Here is an 11,832-nt window from a genome sequence, read left to right as displayed (position 1 = left end):
CACTGTTGAATGTTGTGAGAAGTACTCTGCTTTGAGTTGCTTTTTGGCAGCACGAAAGGTGCAGGATTCTTTAACATCCTGATTATTTTTAATTAAGAAAAGCGAGAAGACAAGTACGTGCAAAGCTCCGCGCAAACTGAAAGTGCACCGGGAGTTAAACTCACATATCAGTAAGCCCTGACAGTTGCTCCATGGAGTCAGTTATTTCTGATTTTGCTTATCTGGTCAGTGTTCAGGAAAAGGTCCATTTCCAGGTCCTCACTGGACAGCGCTGCCTGATGTCTGATACTTTATCAGTTATTGGTTTCGCTCTTTATCGGGCTTCTGAGACTGAACCCTGCACACACACACACACGCACACACACACACAAAACGATTTGAAATTTAAGAGTAGATTGTGTTGATCTCAGCGCAGACACTTCAAAAGTTATTCACACATGTATTCTTTTGCAAACTACTGCATGAGATGTCTTTTGATGAAGCGCCCTTACACACAATGCGCGCACACACACACACACACACACAAAAACAAAACATGAACACACGCATAAAACGGTACGTAGACACAATGTGTTTCAAGGCTACTGTAAGTGTTGCACTTGTTCTGAGACGAAAGCCTGCTTGTGCGCTCTGGTGACATTCAAGGGGACACACATGTCTTCTCCTAGCAGGACACACTCTCGGAGTGTCTCGCATGAGCAAGCACAGAGGGGAGTGAGATGAACACAGGCTGCCACTGCTGTAACCAATCATGGCAGCCACTTATCCTGCTCATTCTCCTCAACGGCAAAATTATGTTGCAGCTATTGTCACAGAAAATTTGCACGTCTTATCCCCGAGAATGAGAATTTGAGCACGAGAAGAACAAGATAATTACAGCATATCTTTAAGGCTTTGGGTTCGCCTTGAACAGAGCGATGCAGCGGATTGACAGCATAAACTGTGGTTAAAAGTAACAATATTGCCTTCGGAATGTGAAAACACGAGGAGGAAACAGTGGGCGCTGCTGATGAATAGAACAGGCTTTAGCTGCTTGTCCGGCTCACAAGATGTCCATTCACACAAAGCTCTCACTCTGTCACACCTTCCTCCTGTCACTCACACAAAGCATGCTGGGAGGCATGGTTTCCAGGGCGACCGAGAGGCACCTTTCCTTGACGACAGTTCAGAATGCGGAGATGGAGGACATTAGCTTGCACCTCAGGTGTGGCAATATTGGCGCCTATGGCTCGACCAAGAGCAGAACAAAGCAACCGTGACCACTTTGCTCGAGAGGAGAAACACACAATCTGACATGAAGCAGGGAAAGAAAACACAACAGAGTAGAAAGGTGGGGACTGGTGTAACCTAAAAGCAATTGAAGAACTTTGCAGTTTTTGGTTTTGCAGCTAGTTAGGATCCTCCCGAGCTTGGTGTGACAGAGGACCTACTGGGAGTTGAAACAGCTCTCTGGGTATCTCCTCTCAGTGATAAATGAAGTAAGCCGCTTCACACTTATAGTGTGAATTAAAATTTCACACACACATACTCCCTCAAAAGACCCTCACACACTGTCCTAAATATGCAATAACACAGTCCAGAATCCCCCTCTAGGCTCCAAAATACATCTTCAAAGAAACTCTCAATCTGCTTAACACATTTTACACACTCCACGCACACATGGACAGTCATAGCTGCACACGTGCACGCACAAAGGAGCGGACCCACAGATCAATGCAAGGAATGGGCAGACTCTGTGATATTGTGTTGCTTTCAGCGAAGGCCAAACCCATGAAATTCATGAAGAGGGGACAGAGGCAGAGACGGGTGCGTCGTGTGAACGAAAAACACACTGCACGCTGAGAGGAGACAACACACGGTCGCTCGCACACCTCAAGAGAAGCACATGGCGCGGGGAAAGCAAGAGGGAAAAGGAGAAAACGGCTGGGTGTGTTTGTAGGTGTATGTGTTTGTGCGAGTGAGTGAGAAGGAGACTGAGTGCATAGAGAATTGAGTGCAGTTAGTAGTGTTTCCCCCTCGGCTGAGGCATTAACAAGCCTATAATGGACCCTCTTAAAAAGCCGACTAGGATCTCCTCCAAAACTAACTGATTTAGAGTGGCCAGGGCCCCCATGGGCAGTGGCCAAGTCCCCCTCTGTCCCTCCCCAGCACAGCCACAGCCAGCCCCGGTGGCAGGCGGCACAGACACACATTGTGTTTGTCTACTGAACCACAAGCAATAGCAGTTTATAACACAATAAAACACCATGAGGAGGCATTAATTGGATATAATAGCCAGGGAATGATTTAGATGATTTAACACCTTTTTTCCAAGACGAGTACATAAAAGAGGGAGAAAAGGAAGAGGGGAATAAAAGGGAATTAGAAATGGACTTACACCCCGTTTCCAACTTTGATTTCAAATGGCAGACCGCTTCAGGTCCACCCACACACAGAGAACGCGAATGCAGATGTAAACACTGGCTCACATACCGGTGCACATATCTCGCAGTTGCTACGTATTCATTTAAATTTGTAATCAGACATCATTTAAAATAAGTTTATATGCCATTAATGCACACATGGAGGAAAGTAATGGGTAAACCTAACAAGTGAATGAACCCTCTGCAACATCCATCTGTAATTTACTAACCTCTGAACTGATCACAATAATCAGCCCATCACAGATGCGGCTGATGTTGATAAGATATGACAGGCCTGCGGGTGGAAAAGAAAACCAGGCGCGTGGCCTCTTTATCACTCATCGATGCTTCAATGTCGGCGCTTTATTGACAATAAGAGGATCGGGGAAAATAACCGACACCTTATTCTTGCGGCAAATTATCCTCAAGACCCCGCTCGCCAACCCTTCAAGATATTCCTTCACCTTATCTCTCCTCCCTCTCCTCTTCCTCACCTCCCCGTCTTTTCGCTCCACATAGAGCTGAAAAGGAGCGGGGCCTTGCATGTATGTACGTAATTGGCACTTTACTGTCATATCAAATTCATATCAGCGCAGGGTCTTGGGCTGGGAAGAACAATGAGGGCCGGACAAAAGCGCGGCTCCGTGCTCCGAGAGTCGCCCTGATAACCGCAGCATAGGCCGGTCAATAAAACCAATCATCTCTAATCTTCTTATGGGGGACTAAACAGTTCCCCATAAGAACTCCACAATGCCCACTAGACACAATGCGCGCCGCACTGTAGCAGTATGAGGACTGCATCATCCGGGGGTAAAACAATGGCTGAATCGCAACCCCAGTGTACGACCTCATCAGTTTTATCTGCAGCAGCACTGGTGCCATCTAAGTTCTTTAGGATCAGGTAAAGTTTATAGGATACATAGCAAGATTTAGAACGTATATGTAAATATATATACATTTAATTCAGCTTGTGATGTGCAATTTTGAAAATCTAATATCCATAAACAATGTTTCAAGCACAGTGCACGGAGATGTTTAATAATATGCAAGTGTGCAGCAGACTTTTAAAACCACCGCTGATATAATTTCAGTGTGTTTTGTGTATATCCTCATATCCTTTGAGCTACAGTCTTGAGGAACGTGTAAATATACACTGTCGTCCCCTTCGTTTTGCTTTGTTTGGAGTCAGATGCCCAAAAAAACACACATCAGAGATGATTAAAGGTCAGCACCTCATCCTTTTAGCATTTAGCTTCTGCTGTTTCATCGAAGACCACCCTTCAGATATTCAGCGTCGGAGAAATTCGACCACGCGCGATGTTTATTTTGATGACAGCTGCAACAAATTGATGTATTAAATTATCTGAAATGGTATGTTTGACCCCCCCCCCTTTTTTTTTTTTTTTTTTTTAAATCTCCAATGTATCCGTTCGACAGCCTGTCAGCGAACTTGAATACAGCTGTATGCAAAATCTCCCTGGTGCTCCAACGCCCAAACCTCTCTACAGAGGCCTACCCAATCTGAAAAAAAAAAGTGGGGGATGGGAGAGGTCATGGGGCGATGCTATATGGTTAGTGTAGCTCAATTATTCACAATCCATTTCTGAAAAAGATACATATACTGCCGTGCATTCAGAAAAGCATAAGATTTATGTGTGAACATTAAGAATTTAGAAACTAAAACTTCCTCTGGTGATATGCTTGTTTTTTATGGTTAAATCTGCCACATATTGATGTCACTAATGCATGTCATTTTATCTATCGTTCTTCTTCTTCTCCTCTCTCTCTAATGATGTTTGGCTGAGGTGCGGGTTAATTGCAGGGTTAACTGACAGCGTAAGAGGAGCAGTGTGCTGCGAATATGAGACGAAAGTGAGGTTTTAGTCACAGTGTGCAGATGGGGGAGTGGGGGGCTGTGCATAAGTTTATTGAATTGTTGCAGGTTTGCATGCTGTGTGTGTATGTGTATGTGTGTGTGTGTGTGTGCGTGTGTCATCCGCTGGGCATGAATGAGCATCAGTAAGAGCAACGCTTTGAAGGGAGGTTAAGCGTGTGCCTTTGTTTTCATGTGAACGGCTGACATGCAAGATTTGTGTAAAACTCACCTCGGCACCGGCGTCACCTCTGCTCTCTATCTCTGTCGAATACAAAGAAAGAAAAAAAAGTCTGTGATGCCAGTGTGTTACGTTCATTGGAATTTGACTTGTTTTACAACAGTAATAAGGAGCTATGGAGGCAGTTAATGTTCAGGAGTCCATGTCCTCTCCAGCTGAAGCTGCAGTACATGACCGGGCAGCAGTGATGTACAGGCTAATTGCAATATGTATGAATAGAGGGCATACATGTATGAACATAGACACACAATCAAATAAAATTTTGCCCCACTAATTGTATACTGTAGTACCTCAATATGTGCCACTCACAATGAAGAACATTATCAGCACCCCAATCCACATATAGTACAGACTATATATATATAACTACAGACACTAAAGCTTAGAGATGTCGCTTCAAAGCTATGTGTTCAGTGAGTACACACGCATACGCATGTGGGTGCAGACATGAATATGTATGCAAACGCACATATGCAAGGGAGATCTGAGATTCAACAACCTTTCAAACATGCAATAAATGTATAGAAACAGACAGGATAATGATCCTTTTCTACTGGCTGTGTGACAAACAGATCAATGCAAACAGCTCATGACATTTATCAGATAGAGTCAAGGACCTCCACATTAGTGCTGATGCTCACCGCGCTATAGTCAAGTGGCCCAGCATTATTGATATGGAGTCCACAAAGCAAAGGACATAAGTAATTCATTCATCTATAAAACATGATAATTTGAGGAACTTTTTGTCTTTGCAACATGACAACGTGAGTGTGTGTCTTGTGTGTGTGTGTGTGTGTGCGCGTGAGAGTCATTGTTCTGAGAGGCACAAATGACAGGCCATCGCCAACAAATGTACAGTGTCATTTTTGTCATTGTGAAATGATAAATACTGACAACCGTCCACCTCAAGAGTTGATCTCGAGAGTAATGCGCGGAAATTACATTTAGGGCAACTTTGAATGCAAACACACACACACACACACACACACACACACACACACACACACCACTCTTTGCTCTTGCATTTTATCCAAGTTTGCAAATGTACTTCTGCTTGCGTACAAAATAAATGAGGTGTTACAGCATCGTTTTTTTTTTATTGCAAGAAAATCTAAATTAAATTAAACTAAATTAAATCAACTTAAATTAAATTAAATTAAATTAGCAAACACTGGATTTTTTGTTACACAAGAAATGTTAGCAAGTTATGAATAATTCAAAATAATTCATTTTGAAAAAAAAAAAAATATTGAAGAGCAACTGAAGCAATAACACATTGTTAGCTAAACCTTAACGTGTTATCTTATATTATTTTAGGCTACCTCGCGAATAAAAACACCTTCGGTAACAGGATAAGCCTGTCGTGTAAATTAACTTAAACCATATTTAATTTCCTAAGAGCAGAACTAGGTTGCATGTTAGAATTTAAATATATATATAAATAACTGAAGGCAATATTTCTGCATCGATATAAGCTTACCTGTGACCACGTGGTCCACAGTAGCGTTACTGAGGCTCTACGAGATACAGAGCAGGTGTAACATCCTGCATCCAAAAGTACAGTAAAGTTTCAAACTTCCAGCGTTCACCTTGTCCCTCTGTCTGTCTACTGTGCGTGTGCTTGTGCGTGTGTACAGGACTTGGCAATAGCTGCCCCGCATGCTTTAATATAGGCTAGTGTTTGTAGCATCTCGCCATATATTACCATTTCTCCTTGGAGGGGCCCCTTGCATTCAAATCAGCGGCCGGCTGCCTGATCGCGGAGGACAGCTTACTAGGCCCCTTGAATTGTTCACTAGGAACAATGGATTCCTTTGTCAACGTGTTTCTCTTTCTCTCCCTGGACAATACTAGAGGGTCCTTCTGGCTCTCTGCACTTAAGAAATGTTTGCAAAATTACACCTCTTTATATGCCTCTCAAAACAAGTAGCAGTGCCAGTATAAAAGTGTGGGAGGTTTAGAGGAAAAATGCACCGGAGATTCGTTTCTTTGCTCTTTGATAAACTTCAGCCACTGTTTTAAAGGAAATTTCCTGTTTAAGAATGGCTCAGCATCTCGAGGTTTTTTTTTTTTTGTCCTCTCTCCTGGAGCCCTTCGCTAATTTGAAATGTTTACGTCTGCTATAAGCTAAAGTAAAATAATAGAGAAAGGTACAAAAAAATAAATGCAAAGGCGAGATAAATAGAATATTTATATTATACAAGAAGGCGAGAAAGGAAAAATAAAATAATAAAAAATAATAATACAAGATTTCAAAATAAAATATTTTACAAGATATTAGGTTACCTCTATAAATGATTGTGAGATAACTGATCAGTTAAACGAGGGGGTTTATTTTAAACTTGACGTGTCTCCCTCCCTGTGTTAAACCGGAGTCCTGTTTAAAACTATAAGCTGTGTATCTGCATAACGAGCTTATACTGCGGAGCTGCCCACCGGGCTGCAGTGCTGACCTCTCCCTCCTCCTCATGAATAGGCCCATAAGCAGATGCCCAGCTGTGCCTATTCGGGCCTTCAACAGCATTTCGGAAATCGGTATGATTTCCCTGGGAAAGCTGTCTCCTCAGATCGGGACAATTTCTTCACTTTTGCAGCCTGGCTCCAATGCTTAACGATTTATTATTATTACTATTATTATTATTATTATTATTATTAGTATTACTATTATTATTAATAATTATTATTATTATGTGCAATGTGACCGATAATATTTATCATTTCAGAAATTATTTCTTATAGCTATAAATACAGAAATGGCTGAAAAAAGAATGCATTCCAATGAGAAGCTGACGTCTTCGCTTGCCTGGCGTTTACAGGTCAATAAGTCAGGACACATGCTGCAGAGCAGCGTTTAAAAAATTCACGATTGCTATGGCACAAATATTTTAATTCCTCGTGTTGCTGTTTGGGCTGCAGGCTCCACTGATTGGACGTTTGTTTTTGCGCAATTTGATCTAAAAGCACTATGTTTGCCAAAGCCTTGCTTTAAATGAAACTCTACAATATATTTATGTTGTGATTCTGCACAGAGAATGGGCTGTGCTGGTGTATGCTTGCGCCTGCAGCCTACTGCACTGTGCGCACGGTCGCATGTTACACGCGTCCGTTTGCGCCAACTTTGCGATACATAAGATGGTGCACGTTTATTGTCACTTGCACGCTGCAATTAAATGTTTTTTGCGCGTTACATCACACCTGATTTGAACCTTAACGGGCAACCTAGCTGCACCTGCTGCAGAGAGGCTCTGAACCTCACAGACACAGGCATGGAGGAATTATAAACAGCATACAGCAAGTTTATTTTGAAATGCTGCAAATGGTAAATTCAAGCTAAACTCCACCGCGGCACGTTTCCTAATGTAATTCAAATGCACAGGAATATTTTCCCAGCATACCTCAAAAGTCCAGGGGCCGCCGCTCGCACAACTGGGGCCGACTCTCCTCTCTCTTTTGTTGGGGCTATTGTGGGGGACTGCGTGTTGGGATTGGGGGTGTAATGAGGGGGCTGCGACCCCCCGATGGGGGTGCATTTGCTGTCCAAAGACCGTTAGACAGTGGCTGAATGAATGGGGCCTGAATGTCATTGTAATGCACAGGGACAACTCCCCCTTCATTCAGCTTAAGATGTGGAGGCCGCTCAGCTCGGCAGAGGGAGAGACGAAGAGAGAAAAAGCAACTGCAATTCAATTCACAATCTCGCTCTCTGTGCTTCGTCGTGCATGTGGAGAGACGCGGAAGGCATTTTTTGCTAAAGTTTAGGCGTTATGCTGCTGCACTCGCATGCATTTTTTATTTATTTATTTTTGCCCAGATGAAAAACTGCGGCTGCACAAAATGGAGAGAAGATGTGATGGAGCCACAGTATGGTGCATAGCTGGAGGATGCCAGCAACGACGAGAGTAAGGCACTGAACAAAGGATTTTGAGTCCAAACCGGCGTGGATTTATCATATAGGCTATATTTGGACAGAGGACACATCTTCTGTAGCAGGTGGCCGCTATGCAGTATGGGTTATGGCGTTTTTTTCTCTCTTCTTTTGGCAGCAGGAAGCATCAGATTTACAGGCCTAACAAACGAGCTGAATTAGTGTATTGACTTGCATTAATGTTAATGGAGGGAGCTCGTTTTGAGATGCAGATTGCGACGGGGGTAGCGATAAGGCAATATACATGCCAGTTAAAATAGTTAATAATTGTATTTGTTTGAGAAAGACCACATTTGCGATTCTATAGGCTCAGTTATCGAGAGTAAAGGGCAGCTGTTACATCCTAAACACCGCTGACGGTTCCTCCTCTCCATCTCTTTGTTCAGCCAACAGTGGGAGGTAGACACAAGCTACGGAAGAAGGGAGAAACATTTGAAAAAGCAATGACATTTTCTTCCGGTAGAGAAATCAATGTATTCCAGACGGGTTTCACCGGAACGGCGTTAAAATGCGTAATATGCGTAATATCAATACATGTAGATATATGGCGGTGTTAAGAGAACCTGCCTGTTTAAGGAAAATGTCATTTAAACAATTAAATTAGTCCAGACTAAAAGATTAACATAGCAGCTACAAATGTAGGCATAATCTTCTTAATTTGACCCGGGGTAATTGGAGAATATTTTAAACAATCTCGAAACAGAAACTGAAATATGGACAGTGAACATGGAAGCAAAGGAAAAAAAAAATATCTGCTTAAAAAACTTAAACCACAATCATTAAGTTAGCTGAAAACTATGCACCTAAATGTCACAGCCTGTCAGGTCAAGACCTCTGAAATTAACAAAATAATTAAATAGTCACTGCCACAAGAAAACCACTAAATTTGTAACAACGTGATCAGTTACAGTATGAAGAATGTTTTCCAATGGTGCATGCCATACAATAGGCTGCAAAATATATCCACATTCAAGTACCACACTGTATAACTTCAATTTGTGTTTTCTATATTCACTTGTTAGGCAAAACTACAAAGTAATACATGCTGAAGCAGAAAGTGATGGTGGTCCTGATCACCTTGGGTCATAGGCCACAGGCCTTAAAAGACTAACCGTGAACGCTCTTTTTCAGATTGGCAAGGATGCAGTTGATGTGGATGTTACATAAAATGTTTAGTCCCAGAAGGAAAAGAACTGCAAGCTGATGTGGGCCTGCGCCAGGAATGCGGTGAAGGGTTAATGCATTTACAGCACGAGAATCAGAAAACCGATGTTTAATTGGCAAATCGTCTACCTACTGCCTGGCATTACATCTCGACATAATTGGAAGTGTAGAGGCCGGTGGCTTGTGCTTTGGGGTTCACATGCGAGAGCAACTTTATTTGATGCCTTTGTAAATCAGGTTTGGCTCATAATAAGAACAGGATGTGACCACAGTTGAACCTGTTCACCTCTTTATTTACGACAGGCCCGAAACATTATTTGAAGCAGAAATTAGCAGCTTGACATACACCTGCAAAGGCTGAACCTTCAAGGTATTCAGGTCCACACTAGCGACATTGGAGCTCTCTGATATTTTGGCTTCCTCTGAGTGCACGGTGTATTGTATTTGTTGGTGAATTCCGGCCACTGGCTACAGCTAGACTGTTTCCCACAAGAATAAACAGCAGTCTGCACCGATGCATGCATGCATGACGCGTTGCAGAAAGTCAGGTCGTTGGTTTCAAGGACATTTGGGGCTGATGAGGATTTGGTTTTAATGGGGGGAGGTGAGGAGGGAGGGGGTGGCTTGGGCCCGGGGCCATGACGTCATTGTGCGCCCATGTAATCCTCTCGCGCTGAAGCCCAATCAGCAGAGACTCGCAATTGTCTAGGATGGGAAGAGAGGGGCGCTCTAATCCGGGAGACAGTGGATCACACAGCCCGAGAGAGAGAGGAGAGCGAGAGAGAGAGGGGGGCATGCATCCAGGGCTGGATTGTGCCTGAAATGGGTCAGATTAAAAAGACACGAACCAAAAGGAACCGAATGACTCTTGGTGGAGAGGGGACATTTCTGAAGACGAAGAAGCAATTTTCCAAAGTCAAACGCAAGAGAATCAGCCTCCCGGCGGCACCAGCTTTAGGGATACGCTAGAAAGCTGTAGAAGAACGACTTGGGGTTTCAAGATTTAGCCTGCAGTAGCATAATGTAAAACTAGCTTTCTGTAGTTTGTCAGCTGCATGAGAGGCGAAAGGAAGCATCGCGCGTTTTGTCCGAGGGCGTTGATCGTGGACAAGTCGAGGAACTGCATTCAAGCCAAGTTAAATGGAACATACAGTACTCTTCGCAGTGGGATGTATGGCATCAAATAGCCTTGTGGCGTGCTACCATCGTTGATTTTTTTCCTCTGTTTTTCACTCTTGTCTTTGTGTTTTTGGTCAGGCTTAATGTTGTAAATTGAGTGGTTTTGAGGAAGGACAAAGCGAGGGGCTGTGTGTAGCTTGAGCTGTCATTCTGTGCAAGGTAACCTGCCAGGAGATGCGTAAAGACGCACAACCGCCGAAATAGGGAGTAGTTTGCAAATAACATGAGGAGGTTTTTTCCAGGTGTAAGCTTTTCATCCTTTGAGTATGGGTCGTATTCTGAAGGGGGCTGGTGTCGAGCTGTGGCGCAGTGATATCAATATTTCTTTGCGTGGAATCCAAAGAGGCGCAGGAGAGGAGTGTGGCGGCGCGTATTACTGCTGGAGTAGGCTATAAATCGGCTTTAGATTTGAATGTCGAAATGTGTGTGCGTGTGCGTGATTGTGTTGCAAATCCGCTTTAGTTTTGTGTGCATGTGTATGTGTGTGCCGGCGTGTGTGTGTGTGTGCGCGCGCGTGTGTGTACACTCGAGCGCGCGCACGGAAACGGGAGCTGTACTTAAATCGCAGTCGTGCAGTCTTGCATCCTCCTTGGCGGAAGATGCCGGGGTTTGAGCTGTGGAAGTCGGATGTAGGGTTAGGAAACCGCTCGCTTGGCTTCATTCTGCGCCCAGCAGCAGGGTGAGAAGGCGACTTCTTAAAGGGTTGTCACTCTGCGTGTTCACAGCGGACCTTGATTTAATGTCCATACAATTAAGGCACGCGGTGAATGCCAAGAGAGGAATCTACACGGCATCACGCTTCACATTTCGTCCCTTCATCGTTTCACCAGGCCGCAGGCTTTCGTGCACTACTTTGACCCTTAAAGGCACAAAAATAGGCCCCGGCTGCCAACCACAGCAGCAGGATAAAGCTGACTGCTGTACTGTCACTCAACTGCGCGCGCGTGTGTGTGTGTGCCCAGCGCAAGCATGTGTACGCGTGCCTGTGTGTGTGTGTGTGTGTGTTGCTTTGACTGAACGGACGCAATGCGTACTTTAACAATGTATT

This window comes from Chelon labrosus (genome assembly GCF_963514085.1).
Source record: "Chelon labrosus genome assembly, chromosome: 10".
Taxonomy (NCBI): Eukaryota; Metazoa; Chordata; class Actinopteri; order Mugiliformes; family Mugilidae; genus Chelon; species Chelon labrosus.
Note: the sequence above shows the minus strand (reverse complement) of the source record.